Below are 26,276 nucleotides of genomic sequence, written 5' to 3' on the forward strand. Positions count from 1 at the left end.
ATTTATATGTAGCCTGGCGAAATGGAGCAGCACAGGACACGAACTTTCGTTTTTGGGGTTTTTTATTCTGTATTAATAACTTGGGTCTAGGTTTAGGATGAAATTGTAAATACATAAAACACAGTCGACAAAATACGGCAGTGGCTTGCTGCAAAACAGAACATGAGGCAAACCACAGGTGAAGGCAGTTAATTAACTAACAATCATTATACAAAACAAAACATATCATACCATACATTCGTATGTCCCGTTATCACTTGTCACCTCTTACAAGCAAACAGAAAGTATTAAACTCGTTCGAAACGTAGCCCCAAGGGCTCAACAACAATTTTAACAAAGGTTAACACCAGCACATGGTGGGACAATCTACAAGCATCCCCATGATATCGAGTGATTTGGGAAACAATATCACTTTAAAACTATGTCTGGCTGCACTAAATGCTGTTTTAGTTGTACTTTACGCAGACTAAGTTCATTTAAAAAGTCATATTCACCCCAACTCTCCTGAGCTCACCCCCCACGCTGGATCTAGAAAATGGAGGCTGTGAAGAAAGGGGAGGTTCCTTTGGCATCACATGGCCTTACCCATAACCCTTTTCTCAAATTCTAAAGGGGAAAATGAACCGCGCCATCTAGTGGACTTAAATATTCACTGCATTTTCCCACTTGGCTACATTCTCCCCTGCTTTAAAGTCAACGTCCTCGGTGACTTAGCACCCGTTTTTCACTTCTTTTACAGCTTCTCGAAAAAATGCAGTACCCAGACTCGATAAAACATGAGAGAACACCTCAGGACTGAGTGAGACTGCATTACAGGCTGACTGAGGCAAATGGTATGGGTTAGGGTTTACCCCAGCATTGGCTCTTTTAGTTCTGCGAGGAGCCGGAATGGGTACCTCAACCTCAGTCCCACACTCAGAAGGGTCTGAATGCTCTGGCTCAGAAACAGCCTCTGATTCCTGTACATCTTGGGCGTTACCAACAGGATCATTGTTTACTTTTTCCTCCTGAGTTAACTCTGGATAGGTGACTTCCTCTACCACAACAAACTCAGTATCAGAGGGCTCTGGCAACGATTCTGTCAAAAGAGTGACAGGGGGTACGGTGACAGGGGACTTGGTTCTCGTCCGCCTAGGCTCAGGGACAGGGGTAACACATGGCCTAAGATTAACTCTATGGACCCTTTTTAAAGGACCGCCCTCTACAGGCTCAACTGCATGTGTAGTACCCTGTACCTCCACCACTCTGTACACAGTAGGACCCCACGCATCCTGAATTTTGTTCCTACCCAAAGGCCTGTGTCGTAAGTATACCAACTGACCCACCTCAATGGTTGGACAGTACACTTTGTCTTTGTTAAGTTCAATTCTTTGAGCTGATTTCTTTTCAGTGTACTCTCTTGCCCTTGCATGTGCCTCCTTCAAACGCTCTTGGTGGACAACCAACCACTCATGTTTCTTGTCTAACACTTGCTCCTGACCTAATAAAGCATCTACAGGAAGGTGTGGATGAACCCCGAAAAGCAGATAGTACGGTGAGTAGCCAGTCGTAGCATGGGGTGTTACATTGTAGGCATACACCAACTCAGATAAGTGCTCAGGCCAGCGGCGCTTCTTTTCTGGAGGCAGTGTACGCAAAAGATCATGTAAAGATCTGTTGAATCTCTCACATTGAGCATTTCCTTCTGGGTGGTGTGGGGTAGTGCGGGTTTTCTTTACACCATAAAGCTTACACAGCTCGGCAATGATTTCACTCTCAAAATTTCGACCTCTGTCTGAATGCAATCTTTCTGGGACCCCATACTTCATGAACCACTCTTTGAGAAGGACTTTTGCCGTGGTATCAGCCTTTTGGTCCCGAGTAGGGAAGGCTTGTGTGAATTTAGTGAAAACATCGGTCACCACTAACACATTCTCACGACCATCGGAGGCCGGTTCCAGCATGGTGAAATCTACAGCAACTACTTCAAGGGGCCGGGAGGCTAGAAATGATTTCATAGGGGCATGTATCTTGGGGTGGGGCATTTTTGTCAAAACACACCTCTCGCATTTCTTGACCCACTGTTCCACATCCCCATACATCCCAACCCAAAAACATCTCTGTCTCAAAAGGTTCTGTGTGCGCTCTATTCCCTGATGGCCCATACGATCATGCACACCTTCAAGCACGACTTCTTTCAAACAAGAGGGCAGTAGTAGCTGGTGACACTCACCAACATGGACATCCTCGATTACACGGTACAACAAACCATCTTGCTCACAAATACGGGGCCACTGCTTTAACGTGGATAATACTAGCTTGGATAACTGCGACCTCTCCTTGTAAGTTGGCCTCCGCTGCTCACCCCAAAACTTCCTAAACACGCTGAGGGTGGGGTCTGTGTCCTGAAACTTACGTAGTTCCTCTTTAGAGTAACCGGGAAGTGTTGGTGTGTTACCCTGCAACTCACTACGCTCAGTACTTTCTTCTGCGTCCGAAACACGGATCTGTCTGACTTTACAGCACTTGACTCCTGCTGTCCCTATGTCTGGTCCTAGAGCTGTTCCCTTGTGAGTGACATTACATATGGCCACACAACCATCATAGTCCGCATCCCCACTGTCTGACTCGGGCTCCCCTGCTAACGGCTGCCTAGAGAGGGCATCTGCTGCTGCATTACAGCGGCCTGGGCGGTACTTGACGTCAAAGTCAAAAACAGCTAACTGAGCCACCCATCTTTGCTCAACAGCACCTAACTTAGCTGTAGAAAGGTGACACAGGGGGTTGTTATCTGTTATGACAGTGAACTTGGAACCTAGAAGGTAACCTCGAAATTTCTCTGAAACAGCCCATTTGAGGGCGAGGAGCTCTAGTTTCATACTGCTGTAGTTTCTGTCATTTCTTTCAGCATTACGGAGCCTCCTACTGGCATATGCTATCACTCTCTTCCTATCTCCCTGCTGCTGGTGGAGGATGGCACCTAATCCTAGGTTACTGGCATCCGTCTCTACAATAAAAGGCTGAGTGAAATCTGCGTAACCTAACACTGGAGCACTGATCAGCTTTTCTTTCAGCTGTTCGAAAGCAGCTTGGCACGCCGCTGTCCATGAACCTTCAAACAACCGTTTTGCTTTTGCTGGGCTGTCTTCCCTAAGGCATGCATTGACTACGTCATGGAGAGGGCCAGCTCGTTTAGAAAAATCCTCAATGAACCTCCTGTAATAACTACAGAAACCAAGAAATTACCTCAGATCTTTGACTGTACTGGGGACCGGCCACTTCTTTACGGCGGCAATTTTCTCTGGATCTGTCCCTATACCCTCCCCTGAAATTTGATGCCCAAGGAACCTGACTTCCTGCTGCAGGAAGTGACACTTTTCAAGCTTTACTTTCAAACCTGTCTCTTTCAGTCGTCTTAGAGCTGTCTCAAGCCTCTCTAAATGGTCCGGGAAGGTCTGAGAGAACACAAGGATGTCATCTAAATACACTAATAGGATGTGGAACACTAAGTCGCTCATAGTCGCTTGCATAAGTCGTTGAAAAGTCGCAGGTCCATTACAGACACCAAAAGGCATTCTGAGGTACTCAAAAAGGCCAAAAGGAGTTGTAAAAGCAGTCTTAGGCCTGTCACTTTCACGAACAGCAACCTGGTGGTACCCACTTGCAAGATCAATGGTCGAGAAGAACTTTGCACCATGAAGGGCATCAAAACTCTCGTCAATGCGGGGCAAAGGAAATGCGTCACGTCTGGTTTTTGAGTTTAGTTTCCTAAAGTCAACACATAGTCGTATGTCTCCATCAGTCTTACGAACTACCACTATGGGTGAAGCGTATGAACTATTGCTCTCCTGGATGACACGCTTTCTTAAAAGCTTAGTGATGTGGTCCCTCACCTCTTTGTACAGTGTAGGTGGGATACGACGGTATGGCTCTGTAACTGGTGCGTCATCTACCAAGTTAATCTCATGCTCAACTTTATCAGTGTAGCCTAGGTCCTCATCCTTAAAAGCAAATACTTCCGAATACCTGGCTAAAAGTGCACCTAACTCTGCTTGTTGGCCCTGTGTGCCACCTATGTGTAGTTTGTCCAAAAGCAACTGAATGTCTTTGTCTGTCATCTGTCCTTCTTGTCTGCCAACAGTTACTTCCTCTGTGTCAGCGGAGATGCGTTGAAATCGCACCTCACAGGAGTCCTTGTCTACACACTCTGCCTGAGTCGGAATACCAAGCCTGGTCCTGGGGTTTAACCACACATCCTCCTCAGAGAAATTTACCACCTGCACTGGAAATAAATGTCCCTTTGATTCAACTAGAGTGGGGACAACTACCAGGCCACCTGGCAATGGTGTGTTACCTGGCTCCAACAGCATTTTAGTGCTGCCACCTGACTGAGTTTTAAGTCCCTTTACATAGACTGTAGCTATGGAAGACGCAGGCACATGTACAGCACCCCTACCAGCTACACGGACAGAAGATGACTTTGGAGTGATGTTACACTGTTGTACTTGCTGAAATGCTTCCCTCCAATCTGAATCTAACTTTCCCCCTAGAGTAGTGTCAAACTCAGCATGAACTAGTTGTCTGCATCGGCTGATGATGTTCATACCAATAAGACCTGGTGCTGCAGGCTGTGACTGCTGATGCTCTTTGACTACCAGGAAACCACATTCGGGTAAGGTTATGCCCATAGTTTCAACGTCTAACTCAAGGTAGCCCAAGTAGGGAATGTCCAACCCGTTGGCGGCAGTGATCTTAAGCCACCCGGTTGTAGGCAGCATATCCTCATCCCTCCCAAGTAAGTGCTCTGAGAGAGTGCATGTGAGTATTCTTGGAAACCTTCACCCTCTTCTTGCTTGCGTCCATAGAAAGTTTCTAACAGCTGGGACTCACTGCGTTTTTCGGTGAAAGCCCCCCTTAGGTAACTGAACAGGTCACTGGGCTGCTTAGACTCTCCACCCAACCGTAACCTAATTTCCTGTAGGGCTGCCCCCCTCAACAAAGATCGAATGAAATCTACCTGCTCTGCAGGAGTCTGATCTCTAGCTCGTAGTACACTTTCAACCTCTTCAATGAACTCATCAACTGAACGACTATCTTTAGATACCTCACCACTGAATGGTTGGATCTGACGCTCTCTGGGTACATACACATATGACTTGGTTGCCCCATTACCTAGAGTGGCAATAATTGCCATTGCTTGGTCATGGTTTTTTTTCAACTCTGAAATCTGTGCCTTGAGTTGATCTATCTGGTTGCCCTCACCCACACTCGAGGTATTGTCCTCACCATCCGAATTGTGAGCTCCACCCGCCTCCTCAGGAGGGTCTAACATTTTGACTCAGTTCACAAGTCCCTGACAGTCACTGAATGGGATGGCCGCTGTGACGATTCTTCTCCAATGGTGTCCCTCCTCGGTGCCTTGATGGGTCCTCTCCCAGATTGGTCCTGGCGCCCTCTGGATCCCGTCTGTCTGGTCTGGTCCTCCTTAGCAACCCCAGGCAGCACTCTCCGTCCGTCTCCAGGTCCACTTGGCACCACACCGCTCTTCCCCCACTGCCGTATTTTATGTAACTTTCCCAAACCTGAGAAACTCCAAGCTAACAGACCCCACTCCTGGTACCAAAATGTGTAGCCTGGTGAAATGGAGCAGCACAGGACACGAACTTTCGTTTTTGGGGTTTTTTATTCTGTATTAATAACTTGGGTCTAGGTTTAGGATGAAATTGTAAATACATAAAACACAGTCGACAAAATACGGCAGTGGCTTGCTGCAAAACAGAACATGAGGCAAACCACAGGTGAAGGCAGTTAATTAACTAACAATCATTATACAAAACAAAACATATCATACCATACATTCGTATGTCCCGTTATCACTTGTCACCTCTTACAAGCAAACAGAAAGTATTAAACTCGTTCGAAACGTAGCCCCAAGGGCTCAACAACAATTTTAACAAAGGTTAACACCAGCACATGGTGGGACAATCTACAAGCATCCCCGTGATATCGAGTGATTTGGGAAACAATATCACTTTAAAACTATGTCTGGCTGCACTAAATGCTGTTTTAGTTGTACTTTACGCAGACTAAGTTCATTTAAAAAGTCATATTCACCCCAACTCTCCTGAGCACACCCCCCACGCTGGATCTAGAAAATGGAGGCTGTGAAGAAAGGGGAGGTTCCTTTGGCATCACATGGCCTTACCCATAACCCTTTTCTCAAATTCTAAAGGGGAAAATGAACCGCGCCATCTAGTGGACTTAAATATTCACTGCATTTTCCCACTTGGCTACATATATATATATATATCTATAAAAATACAAACAGAAAAGCCAGACAGTCTTGATTATTTTTCCCTGGCGGGAATACAATGGCTTGTTGTGAACAGTATGAAATTGAAGCTGTTGTGTTTTGGATCAACTGCATTGTGGTGAGAACCACAATATTAAGATCTCAGACTATGGAGTGTATGTTCAAAACTGTTCACACTACTTTAATCTAGAAAACACATCAGGACTTGAAGTCCTTTCCCTCAATCTCTTTGCTGGAATACAAAAGCTTGGATTTTATTAGGAAAAAAATGAAGTGAGGGATTGGACTGTGCAATGGGTTATGTCTCTACCCATTCACACCTTATACCTAGGTTTGCTTCCAAAGCAGACTGATGGGATGAATCTCTCTACTCTCTGCCAGTTGTTAGGGTTCTAGGTGAGGTGAGCTTGGGGTAATCTTGACCCAGTTCCATGTAGGTGTGAGTGCAGCATAAATTGTCGGTCCTGTTTAGAGAAGTATGTCTTCTGTAGACAATGAAAAATTCACAGTGAATTAAGGGGATGCTCTTCTGAGCTTCAGGGTTCGGCACATTTTAGAATGTGGTAATAGGATCTTTGTTCTGCATCTAATCTGTACCATAACAGGATCTTGAAGGTTCTGATCATGACACAGTGCAAAAAGTGGAAAAACGTCCCATTAGCAATATTCCAATCTTTTATCTTGAAAGAATGAGGTTCTTGTGCATCATTAGGGTAATCTACTATAATGAGATTTCATTGAACCTAACCATTACCAGATGAGAGCCTTTTTCCTTTCGCCCATTCCTTCTTTTTAATTTCTTTTTCATTTGCTTTCTTTCTCTCCTTCCTTTCTCCTCCTCCATCATTTACATCCCCAAAACTTAATCTGCAAACACCCCTAATTAACAAATAAAAGAATGTTAAATAAGTAGGCTTCAGTAACATGGTCTGCTGTGACTCCAGCAATCTTGTTGTAACTGAAAGAAGCCCACGCACTATCCTCAGTACACTGCCTGGTCTGGCCCTCATACTATCCCAGTGTATCGCACACTTGTAGCCATCTATTAGTTGTATAACACTCTTCCAGCCACTTTTATTGTGTTTGGGCATGCAAGAGATCAATGCCTCAGTCAGAAACAGTTTTTTAGCACCTAAATTGAAAACTGCTTTCCCTTCAGAAGGAATTCTAATTCCGACTGATTACTAGACCCTTCAAGGAAGACGAAGAATAATTTTAATAAAATAGTGAGGCGTGAAAATGTATATTAAAGAATGTGATTGAAACGCAGTGAGCAAGACTTCAGCACAACTCAAGTCAGCCCTGCACAGACCCAAAGCCGTAGTACCCTAATTACAGTGAGCCGACTGCCCTTTGACAGCTAGATTCAATACCTTCGAGCCAGTTTGCTGCCTGCAGTTCCCACTGCTGATCATGTCCATAGGACAGGACAATAATTCAGGTTTATTGGGTAGAGCTGCAGTTGTTTAGAGAGGACATCGCAGCAATAGCCTCTATCAGCGGATATCTTGGCACTGGCACCAGTCGTCAACAAAAAATTAGAAAGCTTGCTTTTAGCTTCTCTGATGGCCAAGTACCTCAGGCATTGCCCTGTTGCAGTACCAAGGTCCCCAGATTCAATCCTACGTTGGTGCAATGGAGCTGTTATCAAATGAAGCAACAGGTGGCGTGTTACAGCTGGTGTCAGTGTTGCAGGTGTAGGAATTAACACTCTATCGGGGTTGGGGTTATGGTTATTGTCTCTGGCCAGTCAGAAGCCTCTGAGCTGCTCCAGGGACCCCCTATTCCTGGTTCTGACCGCCGGACTTATTCGGTAGCGATGTAGACAGAAAAACGTGACTCGTGGTTCGGGTGCAAAACAGACCAGTATTTATTGAAACAAAAGAAAGAAACAACTTAAAAATAATCAATACAACACACCTATGCCTGGTACAGCACTTTTGCTTAACACAGTTCACTTATCGTTTACTGCAGCACCCTTTTTGCTTAGTGGCTTTACTTAAATACAGCACCTTTAACTAGTGCAACACACCTTTAATACAGTACACTTTGCTCACTACAGCACCTCTGCTTAGTGGCTTTTACTTAAATACAGCACTTTAATACAGCTGCTTAGTGTCCACTGAAGCACCTTTCTGCTTAGCGCAACACTGTTACTCAAATACAGCACTTTACTTCTTACAAATCACTTAATGTTCACTACAGCACTCCCCTGCTTAGTGCAACACTTTTATTTAAATACAGCACTTTTAATACAGAACTCAGTGTTCACTACAGCACTTCTCTGCTAGTGCAACACTGTTACTTAAATAGGGGAGGAGAGAACGGACACAACGAGGGAAAATCAACTAAAATTGCAGTTCTAACAAAATTCCCCTTAATTCCCACCCCTATACCTATTCTAAGTTGCCTTGTAATGGGCCGGAAAATTATATGCTCACCAATGAATGCCTGCCCTGTGCCCTTGCGATTTAAGATTCTTCACCACCCTGGAGATGGAGACACCCCAGTGTTTAAAAATAACTGCTGGTGTTCCACTCCCTTGGGCGGGCTCCTGAGTTGTAGAGGGCACGGAGGCGAGGCTGCAGGGAGAGAGAGAGAGATGGCTTCTTGAGAAACTATCTTATACCCCATTTGGGGCCGAAACCTTCCCGCCCAGATCCAGGTGCATCTGGGCTGAACAAAAGGGATCCAAACTGTCCCCATTGTCTGTGATGGGTTTGGATGAATTATCCATTTATCGTGATGGGTATGTGAATGTATTCCCATTCATCGTACTGAGTTTGAATGGAGCTGTCTTGGTTTGAAAAAAAAGCATGTCTTTCTATAATTGCTGACTAAACAGCTTTGGAAGTTAGTGTAAACAAAAGTCATTGTCCTGTGGTCAAACTGAAACCGCAGTCTCAAGTGGTTAATTCTTTGTGTAAACATAGTAGCAGTTTCTGTCAATTGTCTCTGCAGGGAGGGGAACTCCCTGAACTGCCTTTGATTGGCAGTTTAATCAGCCATCTTTGATCTTCCCTTTTCATATGTCCACAGTCTGTGTCCTGACACGAGGTCGGGCAGCCATCTTTGATTACCCCTTTTTCACAGACACACACAAGCTGCCTTTCTTCTGCCACGAGGTCTGATGGCCATTTTGATCCCTGGATTTTAAAGGTATTCTGTAATCAAAAAATCAATCTTCGGAACTGTAGGAAATTTTGAAATTATTGCGAAATCCTTACACAGGTCTAAGTAACGGGAAAGAAACAGCCCAATGTTCTTGCTCTTAGTTGTTAACCAGTGACCCTGCTGAAAATGTAGATGATGGATAAGAACAAGGATTGGGCTCAGTTGTGATGCTAAACACCGTTGCTCCAACAGCCTGCTAACAGTCACTGTCTAGACTCACAGATGAAGATTAGGTGCATCAGTGAGGGTGATCTACACTGAAAAACCATACCCAGAGAAAGTCAGCTCCTTCAGGAAGGGAGCAGAGAAAAATGTTGGGGGGCGAAGGTGGGAGAAAGACATGGGCCCAGAAATTCGGGTCGGAGGCTTCCCGCAGGTGCAAGCCTCCGACCTGCACTTATCTAGCGCGCCGGTCGTTGTGCTGTGGGCCCGCGTGGGATTCCGATCCTGGGCCTGCTCCAACTGCCGGCGTGTAGTGCTTGCGTATCCCAGGGGCGGTTAGTTCGAAGCGTCCCCTGGGATCACGTGGGCCATGGAGAGTCAATGGTAGCAGGGAATCTGTATTCATAGATTTGACTGGAAGACCTGTCAAATCTATGAATACAATTCAGCCCCAAAACATAACTAAAACTTCAAATAAATTTTTTTTTAAATCACATTTTAAAAATAACTATAAGTTACATAAAATAACTATTTTAAACAATAATTTACATTAAAAAAAAAATTAATTACAGTTTCTAATGGGGTTAAAAATAAACTTAACTTTCTTTAAAGTATTTAAAAATAATAAACCTGTGGAAAAAATGTTTTAATTTTACTTAATTCACCACTTACCTTGTTAAAAGCAGGCCTTGCCACTGCTTTTTAAAAGTGTAGCTCCTGGAGACTTACCCTCCCGGAGAAACCTGCAAAAAAAACGGAAGTTCCAGGCGTACGCGCTGCCTCTCCGGCGCACGCGTTCGACCTGTGAACCCCTTCCTTTAAGGGAACGGAAGTTCCGGTTTCCCATGCAAGCGCAGTGCATGCACGAAACCGGCACTTTTGTTGAGCCTACGCATGAGTACCCAGCGCGTACTCACCCTTGGGGACCCGAATTTCTGGCCCCATATGAAATTTCCTTGAGTAGATAATGCACAACCTAATATGGCAGTGAACCATACAGACCCAGAAGGTCCCAGGTCCCTGGCTTGTGCTGATCTCAGCCAGAACAATAGGGTTGATATGATTGGCCTCAGATAGGAATAATCAGCTAGGGTTCCTACTGCCCCTGGAAAGTATGTGCATATGAACATTGTCCTTGCCTCTGCTGATATGTTTCACCTGTGTTATTCCACACAGAACAGAAGTACCCATGTATCACCAGAATGAGTAGTTTCACATTGTTACGAAACTACAGTGAAACATAGGAACAGATAGGTTGTTAATCCTCAAATGGTGTTATTAATTTTTTTTACTATTTACACTAGTACAAAGCTAGTACCAGGGATGTGGGAATTACTTCAGGGCGCATGTGCGTCTGTGAGCATAGAGCGTTTTCCTTTCCTATTAAATAAATGGAATGGACGGAACCTTCAATTAAGTGAAATTGAAGACGTCTAATTGGTAATGTAGGACATCTGGCCCTCTTAATGAAGCTTGGTGGGGCCCACACCCTGTCTGATCTCCCTAAATGAAAGGCCAGACATTCATTTTATTAGCAGTCTTAATCAGGAGTGTTTCCGGAATGTAACCCTTTTGCGTGACATGTTACTGTCCTGTTGCAACACACCGTGGAAAGAAGGTTGAGGCTAATTATATAAAAGAATTCAGACAACCAACTCAGGCATCATTTTGGCAAATCATGCTGCGGCTCTTACTGTGTCCTGGGTTTGTTTACAACCTTTCAATTATCTCTAATGTCAGATGTTTTTATGTGGTAATATGATGCTGGTTAAAAACATCTGTTTAAAATAACGAATTAAATGTCTCCATTAAACCTCTCATTCTTTCTAACCAAGTTCACAGTGACATTCTGATGTCAGCCAGCACCAAGTCTCAGAGTTCCATTCGCTGTGCCATGGCATATGAGGATGGCTGTTCACTGGGACGTAGTGAGTTCGGGATCGCAGACACGCTGTTGTGGGCAGAAGAGCCGAGCACAGACTAGGCAATTTCTCATGGGTTTGAACGGGCGTGGAAGGAACATAGGAACAGGAGTAGGCTATTCAGCTCCTCGAGCCTGTTCCGCTATTCAATTAGAACATGGCCGATCTGTATCTTAACTCCATCTACCTGCCTTGGTTCCATAACCCTTAACACCCTTGAAAGAAGTAGGGAAGGAATGCCCAAGGCTTTCCCAGGCTTTTCATACACAATCTCCTAGCTGCCAGTTACACAGAGACAGTAGTTGGACCTGGTAGTAGATCACTTGTGGATGTTTTTCACAGTTCACTGGACTCAGGCCAAATCCTAGAGGCTTGGAAAATAGCGCATGTGACTCCCATCTTCAAAAGAGAGGGCAAGAGATGAACCATTAAATTATAGACCTGTATGGCTTACTTCCACTGTTGGGAAAGCTTTTGAAAGTATTATGAAGGATAACATAAAGGAACATCTTGAAGGTCATACACTAATCCAAGACAGTCAGCATGGTTTTAGAAAGTCATGCTTCACTAATTTATTGAATTTATTTGAGGAGATGACAAACCTATTAGATAAGGAAGAGATGGTGCATGTATTACAATGCATTGGCAAAGGATGGTAACTCTGTGTAACCATATACTGGCACGGGTGGCTGAACAAGAAATCTTACTTGGTTTTAAGAAGGTTCTTGCCAACAAATGGGATTCAGGGTTATTAGAAATGCACCAAGGGAATACTGTGGCTAGGCGGGCTGGACCAATGGTCTTTGCTCATCTGAAACTGTTAGTATATTACTTTTTTTTAAAATTCATTCATGGCATGTGGGCATCACTGGCAATGCCAACATTTATTGCCCATCCCTTATTGCCCTTTGAGTGGCTTGCTAGGCCATTTCAGAGGGCAGTTAAGAGTCAACCACATTGCTGTAGGTCTGGAGTCACGCATAGGCCAGACCGGGTAAGGACGGCAGATTTCCTTCCCTCAAAGGACATTAGTGAACCCGATGGGTTTTTACAACAATCCGATAGTTTCATGGTCACCATTACTGATACTAGCTTTTTAGTGGGATTTGAACTCATGTCTCCGGATCATTAGTCCAGGCCTCTGGATTACTAGTCCAATAACATAACCACTATGCATGGCATGGTATGCAGTGTTGATAAAATAATAAATATATGAAAGAAAAACTTTCTGATCTCAGGAAAGTTCTCAAACAGTTTAAGCATGCACAAGTCACTCTAGTAATAATGAGGTTGCAAGTATTACAGCATTTAGTCACTCCCTGTCCAGCCTGATCTCAGTCAAAGCTTATCTATTTCTCCTGCTCTCTTTGGTGACAGCTGCCCTTACTGCAGTTTTGAATCTGACTGGGATGTCAGCAATATGGCTGAAATGGGAACTGGACTCACTACAAAGGATGCTCGAAGGGGAATGTATTAATGATTCAACCAGAGCGTTGTAGTCAAATGTATTCTTGGATGTAATACAAATAGATCAAAACTACCAACAGAAGCCTTTGAGCTTGGCAATTTGTCAATGAGGAGTCACAACGTAAACTTATACGATCCTCATTAAGTGTAAGCTTACCTTGATTTACTTCTGAGGGTAATTTACTGGAGCAATTGGGCTTAAACAACCAGCTGACTCCTGCCCTGAGAAAGCACAGAATCTGTTTAACTATGAATTAGAATTAGGTTTGGTTCATTACCTAGAGTGGGTTGATAATTTAGGTAAAATTAGATAGACTCGGTTAGATAGTATAAATGGTACAAGAGTAGGTTAGCTGAATTAGATATACTGAGTAGGTATCTGTGGATGACCCTGGCAATTAACACCACAACTAACTGTTCTGGTGATGGAGGATTTAGTATTTGAGGGCAGGACAGACTGGGTGTTGAGAATGGAGGAGATGGCTTGCACTATAAATGGTTTCACTGAAGTGTACATTTTCCACACTTTGGTGTACATTACCTGTATGGAATTTATTTTTGTCCTTTATTCCATCTTCCACTCCTATTTATCTTGACTGAATTTGAATCACAAATCTCAATCTAATTGTTATGGGGTGGAGGTAAGGAAGAAAAAATTCAGAGGGAACTCATTCCCGCAGCACAATCTGAGCCTCCCATTAGCTGATAAAAAGCATAGTGAGTCTCAATTGCATCCCACAGATTTCATGGATGCATTATTACCATGTGGCTGTTGGGTAACTATCATTGTGCACAGTAGATCATCATGGAAGCATCACTGCCACTAGACCAAGCTTCCCTGCTTCATGCTCATGTGCAGGGCAGATACTGACATGGACTAGTTGGGCCGAATGACCTGTTTCTGTGTTGTATTTCTAAAACTGTACCACTAGGTATATTGAGTACCAGCAGGGGGGGGGCGGCATTGCTAGGGCAGTTTAGAGGGCCGCGCAGTTGACGGCCGGCCGCTGCCGCTCCCCCGCTTTGTGTGTCGGGCCGCACGGTTGACGGCTGCCCGCTGCCGCTCCCCCGCTCTGTGTCTCGGGCCGAGCAGTTGTGAGGCCCGGCCCGAGTGACCGCAACTCACCTCCCGCTCCGGCGGGCCGACGCAGTCTTGGGCCGCGAAGTTGACGGCCGCCTGCTGCCGCTCCCCTGCTCTGTGTCTCGGGCCGAGCAGTTGTGAGGCCCGGCCTGAGTGACCACAACTCACCTCCCGCTCCGGCGGGCCGACGCAGCTTTGAGGAAAAACAGGGGAAAAAATGGCGGCGAAGTTTCGGGAGGCTGCAGGATTAGGTCCCGCCCATGATGCACCGATTGGTCAACCATCAGGTCACTGAACTGTAGGATTGGTCAACCATCACGTCACTCAACGCTAATGAGCGGTAGGATTGGTCAACCGCTAATGAGCGGATTTTTGAACGTTTTTTGTATACTGTCCGAACAATTTTTGTCTGACCAAAAAGTAAATATGCCTATGACACTCCCCTGATCATCAGCTTTCTTTTGATATAACATGTGTAGGTACGCTCTATAACTTTTGAGTGTATAGCGGACAAACAGACAGACAGACAGACAAACCAACCGCTTTATTATATAAGCTGGGGGTGCCCGGCGGTGCCGAGGCTTTTTTGAGGGCATGTTGTTGTTAGAAGAGAGAGAGGGAGCGACTGGGGGGGAAGAGAGAGAGCGACTGGGGGGGAAGAGAGAGAGTGACTGGGGGGGAAGAGAGAGAGCGACTGGGGTGAAGAGAGAGAGCGACTGGGGGGAAGGGAGAGAGCGACTGAGGGGGAAGAGAGAGAGCTACTGGGGGGGAAGAGAGCGAGAGACTGGGGGGGAAGAGAGAGAGCGAGAGATGGGGGGAAGAGAGAGAGCGAGAGACGGGGGGAAGAGAGAGAGCGAGAGACGGGGGGAAGAGAGAGAGCGAGAGACTGGGGGAAAGAGACAGAGCGAGAGACTGGGGGGAAGAGAGAGAGAGCGAGAGACTGGGGGGAAGAGAGAGCGACGGGGAGGAAGGGGAAGGGGAGGAAGGGAAGGGGGAGGAAGGGAAGGGGAGGAAGGGGGGGAGGAGGGGGAGGGGGAGGGAAGGGGGGAGGGGGAGGGAGGGAATGGGGAGCAGGAGGGGGGAGAGGGGAGGGGGAGGGAAGGGGGGTAGGGAAGGGAGGGGGAGAAGGTGGGGGAGGGAGGAGAGGGGGAGGGAGGAGAGGGGGAGAGAGGGGAGGGGGAGAGAGGGGAGGCAGAGGGAAGGAGAGAGATAGAGAGGGGGAAGGAGAGAGAGAGAGAGAGGGAAGGAGAGAGAGACAGAGGGAAGGAGAGAGAGACGGATAGTGAGAGGGAAGGAGAGAGAGAGAGGGAAGGAGAGAGAGAGAGAGAGGGAAGGAGAGAGAGAGAGATTGGGAGTGTGAGAGAGAGAGATTGGGAGTGTGAGAGAGAGAGAGATTGGGAGTGTGAGAGAGAGAGGTTGGGAGTGTGAGAGAGAGAGATTGGGAGCGTGAGAGAGAGAGAGATTGGGAGTGTGAGAGAGAGAGAGATTGGGAGTGAGAGAGAGAGAGAGATTGGGAGTGTGAGAGAGAGAGAGAGTGGGAGTGTGAGAGAGAGAGATTGGGAGTGTGAGAGAGAGAGAGATTGGGAGTGAGAGAGAGAGAGAGAGATTGGGAGTGTGAGAGAGAGAGATTGGGAGTGTGAGAGAGAGAGAGATTGGGAGTGAGAGAGAGAGAGAGATTGGGAGTGTGAGAGAGAGAGAGATTGGGAGTGTGAGAGAGAGAGATTGGGAGTGTGAGAGAGAGAGAGATTGGGAGTGTGAGAGAGAGAGACTGGGAGTGTGAGAGAGAGAGAGAGATTGGGAGTGTGAGAGAGAGAGAGATTGGGAGTGTGAGAGAGAGAGAGATTGGGAGTGTGAGAGAGAGAGAGAGATTGGGAATGTGAGAGAGAGAGAGATTGGGAGTGTGAGAGAGAGAGAGAGATTGGGAGTGTGAGAGAGAGAGAGAGATTGGGAGTGTGAGAGAGAGAGAGATTGGGAGTGAGAGAGAGAGAGAGATTGGGAGTGAGAGAGAGAGAGACTGGGAGTGTGTGAGAGAGACTGGGAGTGTGTGAGAGAGAGAGACTGGGAGTGTGAGAGGGAGAGATTGGGAGTGTGAGAGAGAGAGAGATTGGGAGTGTGAGAGAGAGAGATTGGGAGTGTGAGAGAGAGAGACTGGGAGTGTGAGAGAGAGAGATTGGGAGTGTGAGAGAGAGAGAGATTGGGAGTGAGAGAGAGAGAGAGATTGGGAGTGTGAGAGAGAGAGAGATTGGGAGTGAGAGAGAGAGAGAGATTGGGAGTGAGAGAGAGAGAGATTGGGAGTGTGAGAGAGAGAGAGAGATTGGGAGTGTGAGAGAGAGACTGGGAGTGTGTGAAAGAGAGAGACTGGGGCCTAGAAATTCAGTTGGCGCCGCGCCAGGGCTTTAGCGCCGGAAAGTTAGCGCCGGCGCTAAGTCCCCCTGCGTGCGCCAAAAATTCAGTAGCGCCGCGCCCAAACGGCTGCCGGCGCTACTGAAGGGTGTTTGCGCCTGAAAATGGGCGCTACCTGCCGCATAGCGGCGCTATTCCGGCGCTGCAGCGCCCGATGCGGTGCGGCAGGCTCGGGAAGTGCAGGCCTCCTCCTTCAGTTAAGGAGGAGCTGCCTGCACCCACCCGCTGGCCGGTAAAATCTTTACAAAAATGAGCCCGGCACCTCGGGGAAGTGCCGGGCTCGCAGCCCAGAAGCATCTGTTCCGCGGGGGGGGGGGGGTGGAGGAGTCCGGGGAGGGCGGTGCGGGCAGGCGGCCGGCGGGAAAGCGGCCGGCCGCCGCGCGACCTTAATGCGCCGGCGCAAACTCCTGTAAGACTCGGTTGCCAGAGTCTTAGTTGCGGCTGCCACGGGCGAGGCGGCCGCAACTCAATTTCGGCGCTGGGGCCCGTCACCACGGCAACCGGGACGCTGCGCACACCGATGACGTCATCGGTGCCGGCGCAGCGCAACCGGTCTACCGCCGATGGTAGGGCCCCAGGGAATTTCTGAACCGGCTGTAAGTCCAGCGCAATGACCTCTAGCGCCGCAAAATGGGCGCAAAGCCCACTCAATTTCTAGGCCTGGGAGTGTGTGAGAGAGAGAGACTGGGAGTGTGAGAGAGAGATTGGGAGTGTGAGAGAGAGAGATTGGGAGTGTGAGAGAGAGAGATTGGGAGTGTGAGAGAGAGAGACTGGGAGTGAGAGAGAGAGAGAGATTGGGAGTGTGAGAGAGAGAGAGATTGGGAGTGTGAGAGAGAGAGAGATTGGGAGTGTGAGAGAGAGAGATTGGGAGTGTGAGAGAGAGAGAGAGAGATTGGGAGTGTCAGAGAGAGAGAGAGATTGGGAGTGTCAGAGCGAGAGATTGGGAGTGTGAGAGAGAGATTGGGTGTGTGAGAGAGAGAGAGATTGGGAGTGAGAGAGAGAGATTGGGAGTGTGAGAGAGAGATTGGGAGTGTGAGAGAGAGATTGGGAGTGTGAGAGAGAGAGACTGGGAGTGAGAGAGAGAGAGATTGGGAGTGTGAGAGAGAGAGAGATTGGGAGTGTGAGAGAGAGAGAGATTGGGAGTGTGAGAGAGAGAGAGATTGGGAGTGTGAGAGAGAGAGTGTTAAGTCTGTGCGTCCCAGTTATGCTTATTATAAATCACTGGACACAGACCACAAGAATAACTTTAACAGGTCTTTACTATTCGGAGGTCAGGGCTGAACTGCCCAGCAAATCCCTACACAACACTTATATACCAGTGTGGTCACCACCGGTATTACAGTATACAGCAGCCAAGAGAAAGTAGTACATCTCTTAAGGTAGTTCTCTTAAGGTGGAACAGGTTACATACACCACAATCCTCCCTTTTTAGCTTAACAGTTATATCCCCATTTAACATAACATAATAACATATATATATATACAACTTCATGCAAAACAGTTCAAAGATTCAGTCTCTGAGGAGGCCTCCTGATTCGAGTTGGATAACGCCTTTCAGGGGTCTCTGATTCTCGTTGCGGGGGTGACTCATCTAGTTGGTCTCTTATGGATTGGACATCATCATCAGGTACATTCACTTCTGAGGTAGATGCTTCAGGTTCACTAACTTCTTCCACGGTTGTCTCTGCCGTAACCATGGGTTCGACCCTTGTTCTCGATTCTACCAGTTGGTCAGCATGACGCCGTATTACATTTTCACCAATATCTACCGTGTACATCAGGGGTCCTTGTCTGGCCTGAATTGTTCCAGATTGCCATTTCTCATTTTTATAGTCCCGGGCTAACACTGGTTGTCCTATTTCGAAACTCCGAGTGGTCTTGTTATTTATATGCTGGAACTGTTTGTTTTCAACTTCCCTCCGCACATTTGGTTTTAACAAGTCCAACCTGGACCGCAACCTCCTGTTATAGAACATCATGGCAGGACTTTGGTTTGTCACTGCATGAGTGGCGTTTCGATATGCCAGTAGGAATTTGTCCACCTTGTGTTGTAGTGGAATCTGATCTTCGCTCATGGCCTTTATTGCTTTTTTGAACGTTTGTACAAATCTCTCGGCCAACCCGTTTGTAGCCGGATGATATGGGGCAGAGGTATAATGTTTCACCCCATTCTTCTTCATGAATTTCTGGAATTCTTCTGACACGAACTGCGGTCCGTTGTCTGAACATATTTGTTCTGGCAATCCATTTCTTGCAAATATCGTTCTTAGCACCGCGATCGTCTTTTCCGAGGTAGTGGTAGTCATCTTAATCACTTCTGGCCATTTAGAATGTGCGTCCACCGCAATTAAAAACATGGAATCCATGAATGGACCAGCAAAGTCAATATGTACACGTTGCCATGGGGTTGAAGGCCATTCCCATGGATGCAGCGGTGCAATCGGAGGTGCATTTTGCACTTTTTGGCACCCTGAGCAGCTTTTCGTCAGATCCTCTATCTGTTGGTCGATACCCGGCCACCACACATGAGCCCTAGCAAGGCTTTTCATCTTGACTCCCCCCAGATGACCTTCATGCAGTTCCTTTAGAACTCTCTCTCTTAACTTAGGAGGAATAATCACCCTTGTTCCATACATCAATGTTCCTTGACAGACGGACAGCTGTTCTGGTCTTGCTGAGAATGCCGGTAACAGTGGATCACCATGTGCTGGCCATCCCTTCACTGTCACTTCGTAGACCCGGGACAGTGTCGGGTCGTTCCTGGTTTCTCTTTCAATACTTGCATTGGTGACTGGTAAACATTCGATGATGGTCGAGTGAAATAACTCAACAGGGTCAACCGTCGGTGCCTCCTCCTCTGTAGGTAGTGGCAGGCGCGACAGCCCATCAGCATTACCATGCTGCTTTGTACCTTTGAATTCGATCTGATATTGATGTGCCCCTAGGAAAAGGGACCATCTCTGGAGTCTCTGTGCTGTCATCACCGAAACACCCTTCTTAGGGTTAAAAATGGATACCAACGGCTGGTGGTCTGTCAGAAGCGTAAACTTTTGGCCCTGCAGGTAATGATTAAACTTCTTTACTCCCCACACAAGGCTGAGAGCCTCCCTATCTATCTGAGCATAGTTGCGCTCAGCGGAGGTCAATGATCTGGATGCGAACGCAACTGGCCTCTCCAGGCCATTTGGCAACTTGTGTGAGGGTACTGCCCCAATACCATATGGAGAAGCATCACAAGCCAAACGAATAGGCAGCGTTAGGTTGAAGTGAGCCAACACTTCCTCTGAGGTGATCAATGCCTTGCTTTTGTGAAAGGCCCTCTTACAGTCCTCGCTCCACTTCCATGGTACTCCCTTCTGCAAAAGAGCGTTCAGCGGGTGCAGCACCGTGGATAAATTTGGCAGAAACTTATGGTAATAGTTAATCAACCCTAGGAACGGCCTCAACTGGGATACATTATCCGGAGCGGGAGCCTTCACAACAGCTTCGATCTTGTCAGGAGACTTATGAAGCCCCTCCTGGTCAATGACATGACCACAGTACGAGATCCGCTTCTGAAAGAACTCACATTTCTGGCGATTAACTCGAAGTCCATATTCTTTCAATCTGGTGAGCACCAGTTCCAAATTTGCAAGGTGTTCCTCGTCATCATCTCCTGTAATCAGAATATCGTCCAGGTAACATTGTGTGCCTGGAATTCCCTGTAATACCTGCTCCATGGCCCTCTGCCAAATTGCTGGAGCCGATGCCACTCCAAAAACCAGTCTATTATACCAGTACAAGCCTCTATGCGTGTTGATCATGAGATACTGGCGTGACTCTTCCTCAACTTCCATCTGTAAGTACGCCTGCGCCAGGTCTATCTTGGTGAAGTGTTTCCCGCCAGACAATGAAGCGAAGATATCCTCAATCCGCGGAAGCGGATACTGCACCGTGTGAAGCACCGGATTAACAGTGATCTTGAAATCTCCACAGATGCGAACCTTCCCCGGTTCCCCCGGCTTGTTGCTCGATGAACGCTTCATGACGGGGACAATGGGCGTGGCCCACTCACTCCAGTCTACCTTCGACAGTACTCCTGAACGTTCTAACCCTTCCAGCTCAGCTTCCACAGCAGGTTGTATCGCATAAGGTACCGGTCTGGCTTTGAAAAATTTCGGGTTTGCATGTTCTTCAACCTTGATGTTTGCCGTAATTCCTCTCAGTGTCCCCAGTCCCTGTTGGAACACCTCTTTAGCATCGTCCAATATTCTGGACAATCGTTTAGGTTTGACATCTTTTTTTACCAGAATCTACCGTTAGTGCTTTTAAGGAATGCCAGTCCATATTTATTTTCCTAATCCACTCCCATCCCAGTAGTGGTGGACCTCCCTCAGGTAGCACATATAAGTCCATTCCTCGGCTTTCTTTGCCCTTGTGGACCACCTTTACCTCTATCTTCCCGATGGGGTATACTCTCTGCCCCGTGTATGTTTTCAATACAATCTCCGTATCCCGTAGGGGAATATGTGGGAATAACCTTTTGTAATCTTGCTTATTCATGACCGTCAATGCCGATCCAGTGTCCAATTCCATCTTCACATGGACTCCTGCTATCTGAAGTGTGACCCAAATTGTTTGGAGGTCTGCGTCATTACCAACATTGTGTACTCTTAGACTACCCAGTTCATTACTGCTGGAGTCTGAATTTGACTTCTGTTCGCTCGAACTGTTCTCTGTCACCTTGTGTACCTTTCTGTACTTTTCCTGCGGTGACTTTTTGTTGCTGGTCTTCTTTCCTGACCGGCATACTTTAGCTATGTGACCAAGCCTGCCACATTTTCTGCATTCCTGATTTTTGAACCAGCACTGGTTCTGATCGTGCGTTGTCTTTCCACAACAATAACATTTTACTGTACCCAAGACCATTTGATTGGTGCTGAGTTCCGGTGACCGTAGCTGCATTTCCGCAGTGCCTCTCGCTGCGGCTTCGTGCGATGCTGCAATAGTGACAGCTTTATCAAGCGTAAGATCATTCTCCTCAAGCAGTCGCTTTTGTGTTCCTTCTTTTAACAATCCACACACAAATTTATCTCTCAGCGCATCTGCTAGTCCTGTTCCAAACTGACAGTACTTTGATAGCTTACGCAGTTCAATTAAAAATTCAGCGTTGCTTTCGTCTTTCAGCTGCGTTCTTCTGTAAAATTTAAATTGTTCCGCTATCATCAGCGGCGTGGAGTTTAAATGATTTTTCAGGACAGTAACAATATTCGCGAAAGTCTGATCCGCCGGTTTATCTGGTGACAGAAGGTGCTTCAATAGCCCGTATGTCTTCACACCCATTGAGCTTAATAAGGTTAGTGCTTTCTCATCATCTGGTACCTTATTTGCTTTACAATAAACTTCCATGCGTTCTACATACGTGGTCCAATCTTCGATATCGCTATCAAAGGTATTAATGTTCCCATGTTTAGGCATCCTTGCAAGTTTTTAAATTTTTCTTTTTCTCAAAATGGCGGCTTCCCGCGCTTGTCTTCTTCCCCCGCCTACTAAAATGGCGGCTTCCCGCGCTTGGCGGTCTTTCCCGCGCTCGTCTTCTTCCCCTGCTGACTACAATGGCGGATTCCCGCGTTTGCCTTCTTCCCCCGCTGGCTGCAATGGCGATTGCCGTGCTGCTGCCGTTCTCGCCTCCCCAGCGGTTCTCAATTCCCCGACGCTGCTTTTACTCCCCCGCGGTTCCCGTGGGCATTCACGCTTCCCCTGCTGTTGCGCCTCTCAGCCCCGCATGCAGCCCGGTCCTTTACACCGGCTGCGCTTGAGTTCTCCGCGGCTCTCGTGCCTTAAGCTGCCCCAGTCGCTGCGCCTCTCGGCCTCGATTGCAGCCCGGCCCTTTTCACCGGCCGTGGTCGAGTTCTCCGCCCTTTTTCCTCCGTTTTCCCTCCCCCACTCCACAGTCAACGCGGCCGACTTTCTGCTCGTGTCGCTGATCGGCTTACCCACCACCGTGGTAGAAAGGATGATCACTGCCTGTCGCTGATGGAGGGCTTCGTGGTCAGAATTTTTCTTTTTAGCCCAGGTTCTCGATGCTTCCCGTGCGATGGTGCTCAGCAGGATGATGAGGGTGGATGCCTCTTCTCGACGCCCGTTCTGAGGACGAAGCTGCCTTGGATGTAAAACTGCCGCAGGGTAAGATCGGACTCGTCGCCACTGTTAAGTCTGTGTGTCCCAGTTATGCTTATTATAAATCACTGGACACAGACCACAAGAATAACTTTAACAGGTCTTTACTATTCGGAGGTCAGGGCTGAACTGCCCAGCAAATCCCTACACAACACTTATATACCAGTGTGGTCACCACCGGTATTACAGTATACAGCAGCCAAGAGAAAGTAGTACATCTCTTGAGGTAGTTCTCTTAAGGTGGAACAGGTTACATACACCACAGAGAGAGATTGGGAGTGTGAGAGAGAGAGAGATTGGGAGTGTGAGAGAGAGACAGAGACTGGGCCGCCGCGGCCGCTCACCTGATGGCTTTGGGTCGGGCTCTGGGGCGGGGCTGTTGACGCCGCGGGGAGGTTTTGTGCACGGCAGCTCCCGGCATGGCCCGCCGCGGCCGGTGACCTGGTGGCTTTGGGTCGGGCTCTGGGGCGGGGCTGTTGACGCCGCGGGGAAGTTTTATGCGCGGCAGCTCCCGGCACGGCCCGCCGTGGCTGGTGACCTGGTGGCTTTGGGTCGGGCTCTGGGGCGGGGCTGTTGACACCGCGGGGAAGTTTTGTGTGCGGCGGTTCCTGGCATGGCCCGCAACTCAAGGCCCAGGCATCCCGGGCTGCTAGGCCGCGCCCGGCACCGGCACAGCCGCGCGAAATGGCCGTCAAAGTAGGCGAGCCTCCGGGCGAAGGGCAGGGGATCACTTCATTTCCTACTGTTGCTAAATACAATTTAAAACTCAAATAAATTGTTATTTTCCTTAGTTCCCTAACACACAGAAAGTGTGGGAAAAAAATCGTGAAGAATCAAGATGGCGGCCACTCACCTCGGTTCAGAATGATAAGGCCCGCCCACACATGCACCGATTGGTCAACCGTCAGGTCACTGAACTGTAGGATTGGTCAATTGTCAAGTCACTCAACACTCAACTGTAGGATGGCCCGCACGCACGCGCAATGAACCCGCCCCCGTGACGCAGCGATTGGTCAACCGTCGGTCAACTGTCAGGTCGCTCGACTGCACGATTGGTCAACCTTCACGTCACTCAATGCTAATGAGCAAATGAGCGGAACTTTTCCCATTTAATGAGCGGAATCTTGGACTTTTTTGGATACCGTGGGCACGATTTTTGTCTGACGGGAAAGTACATATGCCTATGACCGGTCCGTAATCATAAGCTTTCTTTTGATGTGACGTGCGTGTAGGTACGCTCTATAACTTTCGAATGTATAGAGAACGGACAGACAGACAGACAGACAGAAGAGGTCTTTTATATATATAGATATATACTAGCAGGGGAGCCCCGCGGTGCAAGGGCTATTTTGGGCTGCGCTGTCTCCTTGCCCCTGTCTGCCCCCCCTCTCGGGCCTGGTCGATGTGTGGGCCGGGAGCCTGGGACTGGATTTGGGTTGTCAGCAGTTTCCAGGGCTTTTTTGGGCCTGGGGGATGTGTGGGCCGGAAGCCTGGGACTGGATTTGGGCTGTCGGCAGTTGGAGAAGCCTAGGCCCGTTTTGCACTGTTTTTTAAGCTAAACATTTCTAGCTTTTAATACCTTCAAAGATGAAAGTTAAAGTACTTATAAAACATTTTTGGTAAATCTTATTTTTTTTTTTAAAGAAACTGACCTGGATTACGAAAGTTTTGAGCTGCCCTGGCTGAGATATAATGGTTGACAGATCCCTGAGATGAAAACGATTAGTCCCGCCCACACACACACCGATTGGTCAACCATCAGGTGACTGAACTGTAGGATTGGTCAATCATGACGGCACAGGATTGGTCGACCTTGATGTCAGTCAATGCTAATGAGTGGATAATGAGTGGAATTTTGAAGGTTTTTTGTATAATGTGAGAACAATTTTTGTCCGACCGAAAAGTAAATACGCTTATGACTGTTCTGGAATCGTAAGCTTTCTTTGGATGTAACGCACGTGTAGGTACGCTCTATAACTTTAGAGTGTATAGCCGGACAGACAGACGGAAGGACAGGCAGACAGATTGACCGCTTTATATATATAGATAAATAAATAAATAATAATAGATAGATTGTAGGAAGCCAGATTGCCCACGCTGTGATGAGCACTTAGCATTATTCAGACACAATCATTTAATTAACCTCACTCGCATTGGCCAGGTAGGGTATAGACAATATAGACACATATCTGATTCTTTTTAAATTTTCTCCCCTCATGTCCATGGGTGTTCTGTTGGGAAGGCAGCCAGAAGGGATGCAACTCCATCACCTGCTGAGATCAAACCAAGGGTGCCTGTTCTTTGGTGGACAGTGTGGAATCAGCTTCTCCCAAAGCGGGCTGTGCCAAGCAGGCAGTAAACAGATGGCAATTATCACACATATGGATGGCAGGTATGAGACATGCTCTCTGCCAGGACTTGACACTGTGACTAATGGAAGTGTACAAAGAAAGCTCAATTACCCCTGCACTACAGGTGATATAGACCAGAATGTGGCAAGTTTTTATCCAATTGTAGTGTAAGCCAAACAAATGCAAGCACATCCATCATCAACACCCAGCCTGTCCTACTCCCATATACCAATCATCACCGGAACAGTCAGTCATGTTGTTAAGTATGAGCTCCTCTGCCATGGCAGGCATACAGTGAGTGGATGTAATTGTGTGACATGCTGGGATGGCATGTGGGTTAGACCATGTACTGCACTGTGAATACAGCACAAACTTAATGCAATTGCTTTTCAGGAGGCAAGAGTCATGGCAGACCATATCATTGAAGCATATGTTTTGAGCTGAAATTATTAACCCAAAGTTATATTTGGTTTTATTTCACTGCATGTCAAGGGGAACAGCAGAGGTTGAGCATATTATAGGGGAATAACAGTCTCTGTGTGTAGTTGAAACAATAATAGACACTGTACATATTACAGGGGGATGGCGGAGCCTGTATACATTACAGGGGAATGGCCGAGCCTGTATACATTACAGGGGAATGGCTGTGCCTGTATATATTCGAGTGGAATAGTGAATCCCATATACGTTACAGGCAAATGCTAGATGTATTTATATTGTGAGGAAGTGACACAGCAAGGATTCAGCAGGATTTATAATAAATGAAAGGGAACCTCAAGCAGTTTGTAGTGTCATTTGTGCACTAGAGATCATGTTACATCTGGCGTCTTGAAATTATTATATTACTCTTTCCGCCTCCTGGTTTTTAAACATTTCTTTTCTCTTTTTTTAAGACTAGAAAATGCATCTGACATTTTCTAGTCTTCTAGTGATGTGCTCTGTAAACATCTGCAGCCCAGAGTCAACTCAAGTGTGAGAATAAAAAGTTTTCACAGAGTCCCATTGGGAGAGAATGGTGAGGGGTCTCCACCTTGGGGGAAAATGTAGAAACAAAGTGAAACAGGAAACCTTCCAACCTGCTGCTGGTTTTTAAGCAGTTGTGAACTGCTTCACGTTGGTTGCCAGCTGGTTTCTACGCTGACATGTAGCATGTTGTAGTTTTGGGTTGGAATTTGATGTTGTCCGGCACACTAGGTACCTGTGGGGAAAGGTCGTGTACATTTTGGGAGATGAACAGTTCAGAGCTATGTGAGTAAATCAAGCTC

At 47.2% G+C, this 26,276-nt stretch overlaps 1 protein-coding gene across 2 annotated transcripts in view; it reads left to right on the plus strand.

Annotated features, from left to right (window-relative positions):
• syn3 (synapsin III) overlaps positions 1–26,276 on the plus strand; it is a 479,656-nt gene that overhangs the window by 237,566 nt on the left and 215,814 nt on the right. The window lies entirely within an intron of this gene.

This window comes from Somniosus microcephalus, chromosome 16 (genome assembly GCF_052327205.1).
Source record: "Somniosus microcephalus isolate GS21.2 chromosome 16, FLI_Smic_1.0, whole genome shotgun sequence".
NCBI lineage: Eukaryota > Metazoa > Chordata > Chondrichthyes > Squaliformes > Somniosidae > Somniosus > Somniosus microcephalus.